Source organism: Leptinotarsa decemlineata, unplaced genomic scaffold (genome assembly GCF_025532065.1).
Source record: "Leptinotarsa decemlineata unplaced genomic scaffold, Ldec_3_MD MMD2_tig00000133_RagTag_RagTag, whole genome shotgun sequence".
In the NCBI taxonomy this organism is placed as follows: Eukaryota; Metazoa; Arthropoda; class Insecta; order Coleoptera; family Chrysomelidae; genus Leptinotarsa; species Leptinotarsa decemlineata.
Genome location: NW_027412542.1, coordinates 5,911,366 through 5,931,288, shown reverse-complemented (window position 1 = coordinate 5,931,288; position 19,923 = coordinate 5,911,366). Strand labels below are relative to the sequence as shown.

At 35.8% G+C, this 19,923-nt stretch overlaps 1 long non-coding RNA gene across 1 annotated transcript; it reads right to left on the bottom strand.

Annotated features, from left to right (window-relative positions):
* Positions 1 to 785: 785 nt before the first annotated feature.
* Positions 786 to 13,811, bottom strand: LOC111517867 (uncharacterized). Its single transcript, XR_002723873.2, has 2 exons — positions 11,063 to 13,811; positions 786 to 979 (listed from the first exon to the last, which is right to left on the bottom strand). It is a non-coding gene; the product is annotated as an uncharacterized lncRNA (long non-coding RNA).
* Between the last annotated feature and the right edge of the window lie 6,112 nt (positions 13,812 to 19,923).

Below are 19,923 nucleotides of genomic sequence, written 5' to 3'. Positions count from 1 at the left end.
GGTGAGAGAAATGTGTTCTCAAAAGACTAATGATAATAATATACAAATAATAAAAAATAATGAAATGAATAATGAATAAATGAATGATGAGAAATTATAAAAATGTAAAAATTAAAATAAGAGTAAGTGGGAATTTTTCTTTAAAACTAAGTTACTTCACGACTTTCCACCGTTAGTATCGTGTTGATTAACAATAGAAATCACGTGGTAGCCTGTAATAAAATCGTTTTCCTTATTTCTTCTTTCTTTGAATATTATTGATATTTCATCTAATATGAGATTCTTTTATTAATTTATTTCAGATCACAATAATTTGTTTTTTTACGAATTGTGTTCAAACATTTTTTAATTTCATATTGTTCTTTCTTTTATATTATTCGATTTATTTCTTTTTCAAAGAACTTATCGAAATATTTCGGCACTGAAATTTCTAGTATTTTTGATATTTCCATTATTTCATCAATTTTTCATTTTATTCCCATAGATTTCAAATTTGTAAACTTTTCTTCAAACAATGGAACTGGGAACTCCACCATTTACCAAGAAACATTGTGGACCATTGGGTCAAAGCAATTATCTGGGTTTTTTGAACATGGTTTACAGATTTTCATGCCTGACGTTTCCTTTAGTAATGCGTGAGACAACACCAAATACGATGAGGGTAATGGGTGAAATGCTCGAGCTGATGTTCAAGTTGTTGTTCCCAACGCAGTTCTGCGTTGGTAATAACGGGAACAACAACTCGACCATCAACTTCAGCACATCGCTGTGTGAATAAGAATATGTATGTTTATTCATTTATTTTTCAATTTAGCAGAATGTCGAGAAATAATATGGCATTTCATTGTATCTTTCCTGTTGGTTTTGTAGTCGCAAAGTTTGCAGTGATGTTTTCTTTCCAAACTACCACAGTCCTTTTTATGCCTCGTCAAATTCTCTTTCCTAGTATATGTTCTACCACATTCACACTGGAACAATCCTAGAACATATCATAGTTTTACAAATAGTTCTTTTGGATAAGGTCGATCAAAATGATAATTCATTAACCAATATATATAACAGAAAAATCAAAAGTCAATAAGTGGGTTATTAACAGTTTCAAAGGAACCTGGAGCTTATATAGATTTTCATATGAACTAACTAGCTGACTTGGCAAATATTGTTCTGCAATATAAATTATTTCCTGGTATGGTATTTTCTGGTATGAAATATTTCTTATGACCTATTCAAGTAACATTTCCTTTTGCGATTTTTATTGAACAGTTTGCAGAACCGCAACACGTGTTTCGCTAGGTGGTTTCATACCCGTCCGAGTGAGAACAAGCCGAGTGAGTGAGTGAACCGAGTGAGGAACAAGCTCAAAAATAAATCTTCGTCAGGGCCCGATAAAGTTCCTATATTCATTCTGGGAAGAATTGTTAGCATTGTGATTGAGCCTTCAATATTTTTGGTGAATCTCTCTTTCAAATCCGGCAAATTTCCTTCTAATCTCAAAATCGGGAAAGTTATACCTGTATATAAAAAAAATGCTCAGAAAACTTGGAAAATTATAGATCTATAACAATTTCCAGCAGCTTCTCAAAAGTTTTCGAATATTTTTACTTAGAAAGACTCATTGCCTTTTTAAATGAATTAAACATTTTAACTAGCAGCCAATACGGTTTTCGAAGAGAAAAATCAACTACAACTGCCATTAATCACTATTTCAACGATCTACTAGACCGCATTGATCGAAGAGAGATTCCTTACGGCAATTCATACAATTATGGTATTAGAGGTGTTTGTCTCAGTTATATTGAGTCTTTCATTAAATACCGTTCACAGTTTGTCAGTTTGAAATATTTTAGTAGTCGCTTCAGGACATCAAATCTTCTGAGGTTCGAATTGATATGGGTGTCCCGCAGGGCTCTGTCTTAGGCCCGGTTCTCTTCATTTTATACATTAATGAAATAACGAAATCGTTTTCAAACGTAGGACTTACAATTTATGCTGATGATACCTCTTTACTTATATCTCACAAAAATCTCGATACCTTAAAAGAAACTTGTGAATCTACCTTGAAACAACTAGTTGCTTGGTTTATTGAAATTCATCTGTATTTCAACGCTGAAAAAACAAATTTAATACTGTTCCACCCAACAAAAAAGGACCATGAAAATTTAGATATATTCCTGAATAACACCCAGTTATCCGTCCAAGAAGACTGTAAATTTCTCGGTATTTTCATTGACTACCGCTTGGACTGGAAAGAACACTGTCAGTTTTTGTGCTCTAAGCTCTCATCGATCTACTGTATGTTTAGAAATCTTAAACACGTATTGCTACCACAGCAACTGATAAATTTATATTATGCACAAGTGGAAGGCCGGCTCAGGTATGGAACGTGTTTATGGGGAGACTCTTCTTACTCGCAGAAAGTTTTTATTTCTCAAAAAAAAATCATAAGATGTATAGCTGGTGTCAAAAGTGACTACTCATGTCGTAATCTCTTCAAAAATTACAACATTCTCACCTGTACGGGTCTGTATGTGTTTGAAATTTGTGTATTCGTTTTCAAAAATAAGCATTCTTTTTTATGCAATGGGGACTTCCACCCTTATAAAACCCGTCTTAACAATGATCTGCGACTGCCACTGTCCAGGGTTAATGTTACATATTTAATGCTCCAAGTAGAATCGGAGTAAAATTTTTTAATAAATTACCTGATATCCTCGAAGGTCTGGAATACATTCAAAAAATATTTAAAACTTTATTCAGTTGAAAAATGTTTATACTCCATGAATGAATACTTCCAATACAAACAACTAACCAACCATGTACCTGATTCATCATCTTATGTGTGATAATTTATATTCACCTATATTTGTATATACTATATTATATATACTCTTTATATATCAATTTTAACTGTACTGTAACTCTGTACTCTGTACTGTACATACGTACCTATATATTTCATTGTATCTCATCTACCTTACTGTTCTTATACAATTTTATATTGTCGCAAAGAAATAAAATTGATTTGATTTGAGAACACGCCTGAGGAAGGTATTGTATAGCGTAACAGGTGCTGCAGTTTTGTGAACTGTTCAGTCAAAATCACACAATGAAGTGTTGCTTGAATACTTTATGGATTTTCATCAAGTGTCGACCAATTCCATTACACACTATTCATATACATACCAAATATACACAAAAAATTTCATAAAAATCGGTGGAGCTGTTTTGGAAGAGTGCGACCGCAAACACCGCACGGGTGCAATTCTAATACTAAATATACATATGAACGCGTGCGATCGCTGCTAATCATAAAGTGCTATAGGACGAAGCGCCTGCTCGTCATCTTGATCTCTTTCAGGATGGAGCCTTGCTCCCCTACCCTTTGGGCAATTTATAGGCACGCGCCACCGGCCCCCCCAACCGGTATGGCCTCAACAGCTATGGCCTTACATATCTCCGAAAATATTCATTCAAATTACACGCTGTAAAGAACCATATTGATCTATATTAGATGCACAATGTAGTTGAAGTACTTAATTGGATAGGGATAAATGCTGTTTTTTTGGCGTTAACGAGAATGGTCGTCTTGAGCAGTATAGTGCAACGGGGTATACGTTTTACGTTAAAAAAATAACTTAGGTTTCAATTAAATGAACTGTAATCGAAAATAAAAGCTTACAATCTTAATATTTTACGGATTGTAAGCAATGATTTCCGATAAAATAAAATAAAGTTTAATAAAACAATATTTTATGGAATGAAGCTTCTATTTAAAAAATATTTTTTTGAAAGCAAGATATACTCCATATAATAACTATATAAATAAAAAAAAATAAAAACAAAACATAATTTATAGTGAACTGAAATATTTTTTGGTGTGTTTCAAATCGTGGCACTACGCATAGTGCAACCCACACACAGAACACATGCAGCGAGATTCTGCTCTTTTGCTATCTCCCGTAGAAACAACACATCTTTTTGTTGGTTTTTGTTTTTTTTTCTGTAGGTGGAACAAATGACGGAAAATGCCTCTCGGTTAGACGCAAGTCACCATCATTTTCCATTCTTGATCTCCCGCCACCAGTACGTGTAAGAGGAACGTGGTATTTTTCAATGGTTTCTTTAAGTAAATCTAAATGGAATTTCTCAATAGATATATTATTAGGACTTGTGGTTCTGTACATTTGGTAACTGTCTGGAACCGCCATATCCAATAGATGAAAATACACTTTTTTGTACCATTTTTTGCTTTTGCGGACGCAAAAAGAAAGAAGCATGCCTGTTTTGTCAACAGCTCCCATATAGGTGTTGTAATCTACAATGCATGTGGGCTTGAATATCTGATGACCAGTGTCTCGGTTTTTCCAATACACTTTACATCTGGCGTATGACTAGAGAATAACATATTCACTTCGCATTTGTCTTTGTATCGCACGGTAAGAATATTTTTGCACGTCCGATAAGTAAACTAACCACTTGACAGTTTGGTAGTTATTTTAGGCATATTTTACCGACTCGTTTTCACATTTCCACAAGCATTTATTTTCATTTTATGTAACGTATCAAAAAGGTTAGGGCTTGTATACTAATTATCAACATACAAATGTCCCTTTTCTACATAGGACTCAAGTAAAGTTAGGGCAATACTTCCCGATTTGCCAATGTCATATCTGTCAGTAAAATCTCTAACCTCAGTTGTGGCGCCTGTGTAGATTAAAACATCCAATACGTACCCAGTCTTGCAGTCACACAATAAAAAAAACTTGACACCGAATCTATGACGTTTCGAAGGAATGTATTGTCGGAAAAACTCTCGACCCCGAAAAAGCATCAAACTTTCGTATATACATAAGTTCTGAAAAAGCACAAATCCTTCTTCGAATCTGTTTCTGAGATGATCAACAATGGTTCTAAGTTTGAGCAATGAATCTTTTCCATCGGAACATGGTCATTATCTGTGAAATGCAGCAATTTCAGTATAAGTAAAATCTGTCTCTTTTCATTAGCCTTTGATATATTGGTGTACTAATAAAAGGGTCTGTAGACCAATAGTTATTTATTTGTTGTTTATTTGTATGTGGCATTAGAAGAGCAGTAGCCAAAAAACAATACAATTCTTTGAATTCGACAGGTTTCCACCTCGCCATGAGGAAAAATTCTGGAATATCCTTGCGACATGAAAATCGTAGTATCTATTGATCTCCTCTGCCGTCAACCTCATTATATCTGGGGTATAAGAAATATTCGAAAAATTCAAGTGCTGAAGTACCTTGAATTTTGCAGCCTGGAATTGGATTCGTAAACATCAAATCTGCCTTGTAAAGGGAGTTCTCCTTGTTCCATTCTTGAGCTTTAACTATACATTTCCATCACATTCAAGTTTTGTTGGCTCGTATTCAAAATAAAACTCTGTGTATCTGCTACATTTTCATGTTGATTTTGCAAATTTTTATTGTCAGATAGTTCATTATCTGACGAAAGCGGCTCATAGTCTTGGCCACTGTCATCGCTTCTAGCCAGAATGTCTCAATCAAATATTTTTTTGTCATGATTAAATAATTTTACATGAATACACCTCAAAAAACAATAAAAAGACTCAACATACACTGCCTTCTGTTTGTATAAACAGGTCTTAAAAACGCACTGCTATCGCCAGAACTATTATTTACCTAATCAGCTGATCAGCTGTGCAGCAGCGTTGTTATCGCAGCTAATTTCTTGCTCCGATTGGCATGTGCGAAATACCTTCGCGGCAATATGCGGCTAGAGCAGTCAGGTCGTATTTAATTTTGAAATACGAGTCTTGAGCACTATACCCACGATCGAGTATACCCGTCTTGAGCAGATGCGTAAATAAGTCAGGAGGATAAAAAATGGTTATTGTTGGTTATCCCTGAGAGATATGCATATTAGATCAGATTAGATTAGATTATCGGGGAGCTAAACCATGAGCTGATTCACTGCGATCTTTTCAGATCTATTGTGATGCTCCTTGGTTGTTAGAGCTCATTGTCTAGCTTGATCTCTTTGATGAGACTCCATAGCCTTGATACTGACCCCTTCATATAGCTGGCAGACTCTGGTTTTTCCTCTCCGCATCTTGCGTGTCTCAGTCTTGCTATCGCTTCGCATTCATAGAGCACATGCAATGCGGTTTCCTCCTCTTCTTGGCAGAACCTGCATTGGGTTTCTTTTGTCAGACCCAGTTGCTTATATGTCGGCTAGTAGGCCCACCACTACCCTTACAACCTGACGGGTGGTTAAGCAGGTCTTCCGTGAATCTGGCCGATGTCTTCTTTATGTGGTTTTCGCGAACTTTTTTGTAGACCTTTTCGAGGTGTACATTACTGTAGTACATTTTTTCGTATTAATATTCTTGAATTCTCTGGTACTCCTTATAATAAAGCCCAACATTCGATTCGCTGATGAAATAGCCTGGTCTATGTGGAAGTGGAAGTGAATTTATAATCAAAAGTGATTCCAAGATCTGTCATCTCATTAACTCGACTAACTGGAATGCTGTCAATAACATAAGAAAATTCTATTATATTCTTTTTTCTAGAAAATGATGAAATGTAACATTTCGATATGTTCAAACGTAAATGGTTCTTGGAACACCAGTCGAATACTAAACCGATTTCATTTTGTAAAATTAAGTAGTCTTCATTATTGTCAATTACTTTGTATAGTTTTAGATCATCAGCGTAAAGAAGTTTTGGGCAGTTCATCATTTTCGCCAGGTCATCAATGAAAAGCAGAAATAGAAGAGGCCCCAAGTTCGAGCCTTGTGGTACCCCTGAGCTAGGTGTGTACAAAGAGGACTGAAAACCATCATGTTCTACGTTTTGCTTTCTGTCAAAGAGATAGCTTGTGAAAAGATCAATTAAACTTCCAGAAAAGCCAAACGATGATAGTCGCTGAATGAGGGTGTAAAAATCAATTTGGTCAAACGCCTTTTGCATGTCCGTATAAACTACGTCAACTTGTTGCTTTTGGTCCAAAGCATATGAAACATGTTTTGAAAGGTATGCAAGATTTGTCACACATGACTTTTGTTCCACGAACCCATGTTGATCGTCCGATATAATGTTTCTGATCGAGTTATAAATAAAACCGTATAGAATTATTTCGAAAAGTTTCCAGAAATTGCTTAATATAGAATTAGACCTGTAATTTTTTATAACAGTTGCGTCCCCTTTCTTCAAGATAGGACATACTCGTGCTGTTTTTCAAATCTCCGGAAACGTAGATGTTTTCAGTGAAAGGTTGAAGATGTGAAGCAAAGGGCTTAATAAAGGGTGGATACAATCTTTTACTAGAAAACTCGGTATGTGGTCCGGTCCAACAATTAGTTTGTTTTTCAATTTCATATTGGCCTTAATAATATCTATCTCATTAATATGTTCGATATTTATACGATATTTAATGACGCTGATCTGAGATTTGGGAAGTGCATTGTACGCCGTAAATATATAGATTGAATAAGAAAATGAGGTTGCGAACTTCCGTTCTGTGTTCAACTTATTTGGTGAGATATGAATGAGATTAGGTTCTTATGGCTTCATATAGAATATGTGATATTCTTTCAAATTTTTGGATACCAAATATCATTCTGAGGAATTAGATTTGCAATTTTTGGAGTCTGAATATATCTCTAGCAGTTGTAGAAGGTCCATAGACATAATCAAAATAGTTGGCATGAGAAATACCCAGTGTATTACATAGATTTCATTTATCTGAATATAAAATATGTCTATGACTATATAATAATTACAGTTTAGCGTGCGACTTATGAAGAATAAGTGTTACGTGGTGAGAGAACTGTAACTCATCAATGAATGTGCCTGAATGGAAAAATATAAAACTTTTCAATATATCGATAAACTTTATTGAATACCCACACACAACGCATGCATGATCCAACACCAGACAGATCTGTTTTGACCCGCCATAGATCTCATCAGTTGTATTAGGCTGAAGCACTAAACTATCCATGAAGAACAAGCCTCAGTGAATAATAATGATCACATATTGATTTACGGAGATGCCATCTATAGGATTGACAGTGAACTCAAAGTTCGAATATCAAAGATAAACGCCGACGAGATTCGTCCTCTGTATTCCACTGCAGCTATTACTGGAAGCCCAGAGCCTAAATAAAACGCATTTACGTTTTAAAACCAGACAGCACTGTTTCAATCCGATATAGATCTTATCAGTGGTGCTAGGCTGAACTACGAATGCATAGCTGGACTTAACTGTCCGAAAAAAACGCCTTCACATATGAAGACGTCATATATAAGATCGACCTGAATGCTCGGTTTGTGCTCTGGTTTTCAAAGAGTTGCCTTGCAGTGAAAGACAGGGAACAAATCTGGTCGATGTCGAAGCTTGACTCTGCAACTGACCGCCTTGGGGAGCCTTGTTTATCTTTGATATTCGAGGATTTACTTCTCTGTCAATCCCATAGATGCCGTCTTCGTTAGGGGAGATGTTATCATCCTTTATCAATGAACACAACAGCAATGATTTAATACACATCTTCAGGATTTTTTTAATGGTACATTCATATATGTTAAGAGGCGCAAATGCATACAAGGTTATTTATCATTCCTGTGCCTCAAAATGAAATTTGAGAACATGACGGTTCAAATTATTACTTTGAGTGAAAGCTCTAGGGCACATTTCGCATCTGAAATGTCGTTCAGAGCTGCATTCGAACTTCATGTGCCTTGTCAGATGGTGTTTCCTTTTATACGCTTTATTGCAGTTGGGGCACCTGTGACCGTATGCTGAAAAAGTCAACGTTATTGAAGTCAGAAAACAATGAAAAATGAAGGATATATTTTATCAAATTCAGTGGAATGTAATTGAAGAGAAAAAAACGAAAGTTCAAATATATACCTTACTCTCCAATTCTTGTTATAGATAGAACAGAAGAATACTTTGAAAATAATGGTAAATGATTCGACTGGAGCAAATTCACACCAAACAATTGTTTCTGAAACCGAACGACAACCAAACATAGAACAACTTAAATTTAAACAACAGTAAAATGACCTCTGTGTGTTTAATGAATAAAAGTTATAATTTCAGATGCGAACTGGAAGAGAAAGCCCCCCCTGAAGTTTTTTCCACATTCTTCGCATAGCAATGAAATTGTGATGCACTGGAATCTTTGGTGTGTAATGAATATTACTGGAGTTTTATCCTAACAACAAATTGTTATTTTTAACACCTCGCGATACGTGTTTCAATCACCAAATGATCATCTTCAAGAACAAAGACTGAGTTTTCGTTAATCTTCCTCTTGAAGATGATCATTTGGTGATCGAAACAGAAATATTCATAAAGATGAAGAATTAGAAAGTCAAAAGTGTTTCTTTTAAAAAAACTGTCTCTCCTGAAATGGTAAAATGACTTCAAAGTAGGTATACGTTACATCTATAGACATTATTGTTCTCAAAAATTGAAAAACAAAATGAACATAGTCCCGAGTTTGTCATATAATGTGATTATAGTTTGGTTGAAATACTTACGGTACATTTTGTTGAAGGCCAATTCAGACGACGACGAGTTACATACAAACTGACTAGTTTTTGATATTCCTACATTAGCTGAAAAATTTCTGATAAAAATATATTAGCTAATAATTTGTAGACTTTATGTGCTAGGTATGTTTTTGAAGAGTCCAATACATGTTTCCGTTGCAGGTTTAATTACATTTGAGATTACGTTCAGAAACATATCTGTCTGTTCAACTATTCGATAATAGTGAGTACTAAATATTATCAGTGATGAAGTTTGAGTTATTCAAAAATAGTGAATAACACGGCCTAAAACTTGTACAAAAAAATAATGCATCTTTTGAAAGAGTTGAACAATCAAATTATTTCATTTCCTTATACAATTACTTTTTAACTTAGTTTGGAAAAGAATATTGTTAATACAACGAGTTAATATACATATACAACATATATATATATATATATATATATATATATATATATATATATATATATATATATATATATATATATATATATATGGTTTTCTAGAAAACCAAGGAGTATATAGCATCACATGCGAGGACTGTGGACAACAATATATCGGTCAGACCAACAGACGTATAGCTGCCAGAACCCAGGAGCACAAAAACTCGATAAGAACAAAACAAACCTCCTCTGCCCACTTTCAACACCATCTACAAACAGGTCACAAGATTAATTTTGAGTCCACAAAACAGATGGCACAGGTGCAAAACCCAAGAATTCGACAAATCAGGGAAGCTATCGAAATCGAAAAGCAAGGCCTCATCAACAAAAGGGATGACTCACTAAACATCCCAAGGATTTGGAAAACAATAATTAAAAACAACCACCAAAGACAACCACAAATTGATAATGAACCATCGCAGGTAAGAGAACCGCCAGAAGCCATTAACAATCCTCAGGTAGAAAAACAGGTAGGCGAACTACCAAAAGCCATCAACAATCGTCAGGTAGGAAAACAGGTAACAAATCCATACAACTTACGCAAGTGAAACCATATAAAAACACCACAAGAAGAACCTAACATCAGTTACACCTCTCGAAGCGAAGCAGTAACTCGTCTTGATAATGCCATCTGAGATGATGGCGAAACGTCGACTATCGAATAGTACACAACGGATGAACACCCGGAAGAACAACACATCATATTCTACCATCCGTGAAAACCTACATTGTAATATATATATATATATATATATATATATATATATATATATATATATATATATATATATATATATATACAACATATATTATACTTTTCCACGAAAAAATGCATCTCTATTTCTCTACTGAATACTGGTTAAACATATAATCCATTGATCCATTCAATAGAGGGATTTATTCAGGAAAAAAACATTCGATTGAATGTTTTAGTAAAAATTTGTTTTTAATGAATGCATCAAGTTATATTATACTCGAGTTATTCAAAACTGAACTAAACTAAAACTATTTTGAAAGTATTGAAAAAATATGGAAGAGTGTGTGGGAGTCGTTTGTAATAAACTCACAAATCAAAATATATTCGAAGAGTGCTTCGATACCATGTGTTTCTTCAGGTTTCCTCGTAGCTTAGACATAAAATTACAATTCTGAAACTGGCATTTGAACTCGGGTAATATTCCACAGGCATATTTGACATGATCAGTCAAGCCTCGTTGATATTTGTATGATTTTCCACAGTGACATGTGAACTTCTTGACGAAAGCTGAAAGAAGTTTGGATGGATTATTCAATATTCACTTCAATGTCACGGAATGAGTACAAACTTATTCCGTGACAATAAAATCGTAATTTATGAATGAACTGTAGTTTTTTCTCATTATATTATACAGATTAGTAGTGAAGAGCCCAAAGGCAAACATCGATGTCTACCAGTGAGGATGACAGTGTCGGTCGTATAAATAAAATTAACTAGTGGAAATTAGACAAAAGTGTTTTTATTCATTTCATTAAGTGTTCAAAATAATTACATATGTTCTTTTGTGACGGGTATTTTTATAGAGGTATACAATTTTAAGTAATGTTAATGATAAATCGCATCCACAGAGACGTCGTACAGTGCGTATAGAAGAAGGCATTGCTGCTGTAGAGCGTAATGTAGAGGAAAACCCGAATCAGTCTATTCGTCATCGTGCACAGGAATTGGATATGTATCCACCCACTTCATGGAAGATTTTGCGGAAAGATATTGTTTTGCATGCTTACAAAATCCAACTCGTGCAAGTATTGAAGACACACGATCAACTTGCAAGGCTTAGATTCGGTGAATGGGTCCGAAACAAGATTGCCGTTGATCCCATTTTCATAAGCGAATTTTGTTTAGCGATGAAGCTCACTTTTGTTTGAATGGATACGTCATAAACAAAACTGCCGTATTTGGGGTTATGATAATCCTCAAGTGTATATTGAGACACCGTTACACCCAGAAATCTGACTGCGTGGTGTGCTTTATGAGCTGGTGGAATCATTGGTCCGGACTTCTTTAAAAACGATGCTGGTCAGAACGTTATAGTTAATGGTGACCGCTATAGAGCCATGATCACTGCTTTTTCGTTCATCAAATAAACAACCATGATGGTTCCAACAAGACGGTGCAACATATCACACAGCTCGTGTCACAATTGATTTATTGAAGGAAACGTTCGGTAACCGCATAGTTTCACGTTTCAGACCCGAAACATTGACCACTTGAAGGAGAACATTCATCATGTTTTTGCCTATATACGGCCACAAATGTTGGAAACAGTTATCGAAAATTGGACCTTCAGACGAGCCAACCGTGGCGGTCATATGTTTAAATTATTTCAAATATTATCTTTGGAATTAAGAGAATTTTATGTCAATTTTAAAATTCATCTTTGTTTTATTCCATTTCAAAGTTCTATAATACCTCTATTAAAAATATACTTGTGTATCCTACTTATGTGATGCCGGATCTTAATGAGATATTTTTTCGGCAACCATTCGGAAATAATCATATCTTCGTAAATATGAAAATTTTGGTAGGTATGGTCTTGATAGATGCACTGGGTCATTACCATAGCAGCGAAAAAACGACTGACTGACATGAAATCGGTTGACATTTTGATTTTTGATAGTTTGCATGATTTTTGTTCGCAATGAACCATTGAAAACAGGAGCTTACCTTACGAAATTAACAATGTAGCAGCTGCTGCTACAGCACAATTATTACCTGAAAAATCAAAGTTCGTCAGGTAAGAAAACGTTTATAATTTCTCGAAATGGATGGATATGAAGAAATCTAGAACTATTACAGAGGATGCGATTTTAGCTTGTTTGGTAACAAACTCTGATGGTTCCAAATCTTCTACCTTGTGGAACATGCAGATATTCTATGTTGAATAGTACCGTTTCAGTAAAGGAACACATAAACATAGTCTATTTTCCAACGGTTACCGCCAGGGCCGTTGGAAAATAGACCAAATTTTTCCAACCCCACCAGCAAAATTTCCCAACCCTCGAAAAAATGAAAGTCTAGGGATTAGTTACTACTATAATATATTAATTTTTTTACTTAGCTATCCAAAGATTAGCTGAATGCTTATGCCCGTTAGGGTATGTAAAAAAAAAAATTTGGTAATTATAAACATAATAATGGAAATTATTCTACTTTGGACCACCACCATATCCACCATGTATAGGAATATTCAATACAAATGAAAGGAAACAACACATAAATAATATTGTGCTTATTGTTTTCTACTATTATTTTTTCTATCTTCACGACCCGAAATTTCCCAACTTTTCCAAGTCGAAAAAACAGAGAAAAGTTGGGAATTTTGTAAAATTGTCACTTCAAAATTTGTGGACTGTTCAGGAATGTTCTCTTACTTGGGAGAAATTGAATTTTTTTGAAGTTTTCAAAGTATGGAATGTCCAAGTTATGCATGTTGGGAAATCCCAACCTTCTCCTGGTTCTTTCCCTTTTCTTATTACCTCAAAATCACCTCTTTTTTTTCATTTTTTCAATATTATTTTTTTCTATTATTTTTCTATTATTATTTTTTATATCTTCACGGCCCGAAATTTCTCAACTTTTTCCCAAGTTTTTCCCAAGTCGAAAAAGCGGGGAGGAGGCTCCCCCCATGGCGACGGCCCTGGTTACCGCATTTCTTGATAGGAAGATTGTTGGTTATAGAATAAAGATATCAAAAGTCTTCAACAGCGCGCAAAACAACAAATTGATTAGGGAAGCAAATAATGAAACATATCTTATGCTAAAGGTTATTTTAAGTATCAATTCAATTTGCCATATTTCCAGGTAGTAACAATAATTGGGTTAGGTCAATTTTACTCGTGTAATTATCAGATCCCATATCATATACGGAGAAACCTCCTTTTGTAATTGGGCAAGAAAACTTGCTGTTGTATAGGCAATAAAACAGATTAATCGTTAATTACAATGACATAAAATGCTCGATTCAGTCTCTTTTGGGAATCTCGGATTAAGAATCGCAGAATTTTTAAATTTACCCAATCCTAAGTTGTGCGTCGAAGTTCAGCGAAGTTATTTGCTAGTAATGGTGGAAACATAAAATATATGAAAATACACGGTGACTGCAAGTCTACACATGTCACTGAAAGACAATTCACCCGCGAACATAATGGAAATTGTCAAAAATTATCAGATGAAAACAATCAATGTGAAACGGAAACTTAGAGCGCCCGTACACGAGCCACATTTTGCGGTCGGATCGACCACACAATTGGAGCCGCATTCCAGCGAATTCAAGCCGCCCATAAGAAATACTGTACTACACGTACACGGGCGTTCACAAAAGTCAAAACGGACGTCTGCAGTCAACTTGCTGTTGATCTCCGCCGAGATGTCATCGCGGCATCCGCCGTACACTAACCACAAACTTGCAGTTTCATATTGGTCTCACAGCATTCAATGTTTGATGTCAGTTGCCTTAACTGTAAGTGCGGTTTATATGACCGCAAGTCGACCACAAAAACGTGGTTGGGTCAACCGCGACGTGCAGTCCACTTGGCCACAATGTTGTGGTTGCCTCAACTGCAGTACGGCCGGACTAGCTTCTTATTCTGACTCCAACAAAAGGCATTCGAATATACCAAGCATTTCAACAAATTGAAGCCCTTCAATATTAGCAATTGCTCGAATATTCATATAAATATTAATATAAATAAGAATTGAAATGTTTCTGTTAGTACCTATTCTCTGTTTGAATTTCAATATTTATTACTACAAAAAATTCAATGAAGAAATTTGTCTTATTGATTTGTTATTCTACATGGTTTCCGAAAAAATAGTGTGAGCAACAAGTCCGAAAACTTTTTTTTTGACTCGCAGACTTCCTGGACTTGCCTAGGGCTCGTAGTAGAATAATGTCTTTCCGTCCGAGTTGAATCACACAATCTAGACGGCCAATTGACGGGCCCCAAACGTTAGATAAAGTGTTCACCAAAGGCGGCTCTTAATTGGGCCATTGTTTTGCATGTCGTGTGGCATGTGGCACCGTCTTGGTGAAACCACATGTCAGGCATGTCCAATTCTTCCATTTTGGGCAACAAAAAGTCGTCAATCATCACACGGTAGCGCTCGCCATTCACAGTAATGTTCCGGCCTTTGTCGTCTTTGAAGAAGTACGGCCCGATGATGCCACCGACTTATGATCCACACCAAACAGTGACTTTTTCGGGATGCATCGATAGCTCTTGCAATGCTTGTGGCTGGTCTTCACTCCAGATGCGGCAATTTTGCTTGTTAACGTATTCATTCAACCAGAAGTGAGCCTCGTCGCTGAAAACAATTTTTTTATAAAAATGTGAATCTTTCTCCGACTTTACCAGCGCCCATTCACCAAATGAAATGGTGGGAGTTCGTGTGACTTCAATTCCTGCACCAGCTGTATCTTATAAGATTTTACACCCAAATCCTTTCGCAAAATTTTCCACGTAGAGGAAGTAAGAGGCCCAATTGCTGCGAACGGCGGCGAATCGACATTTCATGATCATCACGAACACTGGCGGATACATCCGCAATATTTTTTTCGGTCCTCACTCTACGTATGCGTGTTGGTGGTTTAATTTCCAATAATGAATACTAGGTTCGAAATTTAATCACAAGCTTCCGAATAGCTCCCTCAGTAGGCCGACGAAATTGCTCGTAAATTGGAAGAAGTGCAAGATGCACTTTCTTCACCGAGCATGAATTTGATAATAAAATTCAATAATTTGCAAGCGTTGTTCATTCGTAAGTCGATTTATGTTAAATTATATACCAAACTGAATAAGTTTGACAATGACACAACACACGATTCACGCGTGATCTGTCAAAAACAGTGTTGCCAAAAAGATACCAGCAAAAAAATCACTTATTATTTAGTTGGTATCTTACTCAGGTTTGTTATCGTTGTTTTCAGGCTCTTTGAATAACAAATGGATCACGTAAAAAACTACCGTAATTGGAACTGACAATTCAGTAAGAAAAAAAAAACCGAGACAACTCGAAAAAGAAATTATATCAATCCACGAGAAAATCATTTTCACAGAACTAAATACCAATTTTGAAAATTATAATAACGAAAATGAATGATATCAAAAACATTATTTATAATATCTTCATAACAATATGAAGTATGAATGTCGAGCGGGTAAAGGAAATTAGTAACTATGAATTGAATAGACTTTCTTGAACTCTTCCACCTTCTCAGAGTGTCTTCTTTCAACATGCTTCTTCATGTTATGTTTATGTTTGAAGGTAAAAGGACAATATAAACATCTCAGAGATTTGTCCTTACCACACTCGTACTTCAAATGTCTGGTCAAATTGTATTTGTAGTTGTAAATTTTAGAACAGTTCTCACATCGTCCACCTCTACGAGGAATACTACCTGAAAATAGAAAAGCTTATACTTTGTATCTTATGTATGCAAGCTTGTTGCTTAATTCAGTTCTTGTTTAGAAATAGTGAAACAATGAAGATGAATGAAAGCCCAGTAATAATAATGAATATATATATTCAATTGCCTTGTTGTAGCATGTAAACTTTTCAACAGTACTTAATTATTTTCATCAGGCTAGTAAAGTTGTCTCGTCCGTAGTTAAAGGTCGTCTATCTCCGTTGTTGGTGTATACGCACTTGAGCTTCAAGCACGAAAGGAATATAGAGCGAGGTAGAAATAAGGTGCAGATAACAATATGAGGAGAATACGTGAGTTAAATTTAGCAAATACTTATCCGATAGTTGTGGAGGCAATACAATTTGAGGGTTTAATTTGATTCAAGAATTTAATTATAAATCAACAAATATATTGATTCTGGAAAACAAACATGAACATAACTGAGCAGCTATTAACTAGTACTCATTAGAAAATACTGGCGACTCGGCTTTGCACGGGTGCAAAACTGATACTAAATATACATATAAACGCGTGCGATCGCCGCTAATTATAAAGTGCTTCAGGGCGAAGCGCGGCCTTTGACGCGCTATTTATAGGCATCCGACATTGAATCTAGAGAGGAGATGGGCATCGACTAAACGACCCCGACTATCTTCAATGTAACATCAAGAACAAAATCTTCTCAATTCTCCAACTCTTGATCCTGTAAATGAACCCAGAACGCTAGGCGGTGTAGCAGGAAGCAATTCATTATTGACTCCTCAATAGCTGAAGCAAAATCTGCGTCAGGAGAGAAAATAACTATTTTTGAACAGATCAGCAGATGCTTACTCTTAAACAACGACTCAACCAAATCTGAGGCACAAGAGCCATGTACCTATAGCTGAATCTAATGTATTGTCGAGTCACAGATGCCCTCATATGGATAGGTGCTGCAGTCACAAAGGTGGGGACCTTACATCTGGCTACTTCAATATTTACCAATCAACTGTAATCTTTACTTCAGTATGCCATTATGGCTGCTCAAGAGCATATTCCAGGAGATGGCCCACAGTTGAGATTCTAGTGCTGCACTTCCAGCCTAAATATTTACAGCTTTTCTGTAGGGATCGTGAGAGCGGCGTTTCATTGCTGATGGGTGCAGTTTGTGCTCTGCAGGACTTGGTAGTGGTAGCAAAGCACATACTCTGAGTATGGCCGCCGTGGACTAGATCAGATTTCTAGCGTTTGACAGATTTCTACTCATGCCAGCTGACCTGAAAGATTACTCACCAAATGAAGAAATTGGTTTCGTTCATAAACTGAATTCGTTTGGTCAAGTTTCTATAGCCTACCCAACTCATACGATGAAAAATCAAATATTGGAGAGAACAAAAGTATGGGTCTAGGTGAATAAGCTCTATGTTCTATTGCTTTAATTTTTCGTCCAAAACGAATGAAGGTTGCAAAATTGATTTTCGAAAAGATAGTCAATGATAATCTTGAATAGGTTTCACAATCTGAGTCTCTAGAACGAAAGTATGGGCAATTTTTTCAAATCTATCTACAAGTTGAGGTTGCGTCAGAAACGGCTTCTACAACAGATGACCCAAATCACTCAGATTACCTTGACCACCTTCAGTTCACTAGTTAGGAAAATTATCAAAATTATCAAAAATGAAATATGCACATCTGAGAAAAAAGCCAGGACGATGAAGTAAGTGAAACAAAAAATCAGCTAAATATCACAAACAGCTCTAGCATTGTGTGTTTTAGTGAACTTTTATTTCGTATGGTAGAGGGGTATATAACTATGTTCCAGAATGACACTATAACTATATCTGACTGAAATTCAGAGCAACTAACTATCAAAATAGATATTACCATGAATGATTTCGGTAACTGATGCTGAAAAAACAAGCTAATACTAAATATTTTGTCTCAGTAGCTGTGAATTTCCTGTTCGGAAAAAAAATGCCAGAAGAATTATGAAATATTAACGAAATTCAAACTTATACCTATTATATTTTGGCTTTTCACCATCTACTAGTACAAATATGTATAGTATTTCCAATAATACGTGTTTCACTGATAATGATGCGCGATAAGCATTTTTATTGGAAGCTGATATCGCTTGTCGTAGATGAGAATAATTGTCGAGAAAAAACAACGAATTTGTATGTGACATGTCAACAGAGAAACCATATAATGAGTCGGTATTTTACTCAGGTTTGTTATAATGGTTTTAAGACTTTTTCAAAAAACAAAAGAATTGAATAAATGGAAATGAAACAATACCAGAATTGGGTTCGGCAACTGAGTGAGGAAAAAAAACACGTTCACATTTATTTATATTCATTGTAATTGACTGAATCGAAGAGATTAACAATTCACGAGAAAATGAATTTTATCACAGAATTGAATACCGATATAAACATATAATAACAAAAATCAATAGTATGAATACCATTTGCTATTTTTTCACAATTGTGTGAAAGCTATTTTCTGGATTTTTCTCTGTGGTCTGCAGTTTTATGCCTGACGTTTCGTCCACTACTCCTATAGACATTATCAAAAGCAATATGTTACCGATCGTATTGCTCGAGTTGGTGCTCTAGTAGTTGCTTCCGTTGTTTTCAATATTGGTATTTGACTCTGATTTCATATTATTATTGGTAGGCGTGGCTTGGTTTCTCTCAATTGAATCACATGACCCTGTTTGTGTACCTTTAAGGACAGGTAGCCAGATTTTTTTAATGTTAATTATCTCTTCTTTTCTATTGAAATTATAACTATGCTTTCGAATCTCTATTGCCTCTCTATATAGTCTTGGGTAATAATTTTGGGTACTGTCGAGTATTACTGTATGAGATAATGTGAGTGCCTTTTTTTAAGAGCCTTTTCGGCTACATCTAGACTGTCGGTTTGTCCGAGTCGACAATTTCTCTTGTGTTCAAAGAGACGAGTACCTATACTTCTTTTCGTGGTTTCAGTGTAGACCTATCCGCAGCTACAAGGAATCCAGTATTCGAGTAGCCCAGGTGTAGCTGAAGGTTCTCTGGGGTCCTCAGCTGACCTTAGACTGGAGTGAGCCAATCCTGGAAGATTTTGCCAGAAGTCCACAAATCTTCTTGCCATTCAGGTGTTCAATGTTTGTTTGGCGATGCCTAAAGCGATGCCAATGACAGGTTCTGGTCCAATGAAGCTGCTTGCAGCACCCTCTTTTGCAAGAGGGTGCTGCAAGCTTCCAGGCCAGTATGGCCAGGAATCCAGACCAGAAACAATCTGTTAAGTCTTCCTATCGAAGAGAGTCGTTTTTGGCAAATTACTACAAATTTAGATGTTCCTCGGTATGGGCCAAGAGCTTCCAACGCCGCATGACTGTCCGTAAATATTTTTATTGACACAGTTTCCTGTATACTCTGTGGTCCAATGTACCACCTTCACGTCTGTTCACAAGAACATCTAAGAAGGCTGGAGTCTCTTGGGTTTCTCGTTCTATT